Source organism: Oratosquilla oratoria, chromosome 18 (genome assembly GCF_046742065.1).
Source record: "Oratosquilla oratoria isolate Oo_2021 chromosome 18, ASM4674206v1, whole genome shotgun sequence".
NCBI lineage: Eukaryota > Metazoa > Arthropoda > Malacostraca > Stomatopoda > Squillidae > Oratosquilla > Oratosquilla oratoria.
Genome location: NC_134794.1, coordinates 27,650,644 through 27,651,131, shown reverse-complemented (window position 1 = coordinate 27,651,131; position 488 = coordinate 27,650,644). Strand labels below are relative to the sequence as shown.

The following is a 488-nucleotide window of genomic DNA, read 5'->3' as shown; positions in this document are numbered from 1 at the left end:
AAGAACCTTCTGTGCTTTGGCCCTGGAAAGAGAACAAGAAAACAAATATTAGAAGAACGCAGTCTATCATTGGTGAGAAATGTAGTAACACATTTGTAAATCACAGCTAACTCTACATTCGGACGAAAGAAAATTGAGTAAGCGATTGCTAACTAATGAAGGAATAGCAGTTAGCAATCGAAATATATAATTTCGCTTACTCAACTCTTTCTTTCGTCCGACTGTGGTGTTAGTTGGCATTCTATCGCATGTATTTTTCCTCATGTTGACAAGTACCTGACAAATATTTGGATCTGAAATTAATTGTGTCTTTGGATATTTGCCCAGATTTTCACCAGAAGGTCTGGAAGAGGCGAGACCGCTCTTTGGTATTAGAGAACATACCTGTGTCCTTCCAATTTTCCAGTTACAAGTTGTCAACCTAAGTTAGACAGCAACGACAACAAAGAAAATAAATAATAAGAAAAAATAGCCATATACAAATAATA

General features: G+C 36.1%; 1 protein-coding gene across 1 annotated transcript in view; it reads right to left on the bottom strand.

Annotated features, from left to right (window-relative positions):
* The window catches only part of LOC143035132 (uncharacterized), a 157,290-nt gene extending 157,257 nt beyond the window's left edge, over positions 1–33 (bottom strand). Inside the window, exon 1 of the mRNA XM_076201730.1 lies at positions 1–33. This exon is cut by the window's left edge and continues 5 nt beyond it. The gene's annotated coding sequence lies outside the window, so the exon portion shown is untranslated.
* Between the last annotated feature and the right edge of the window lie 455 nt (positions 34–488).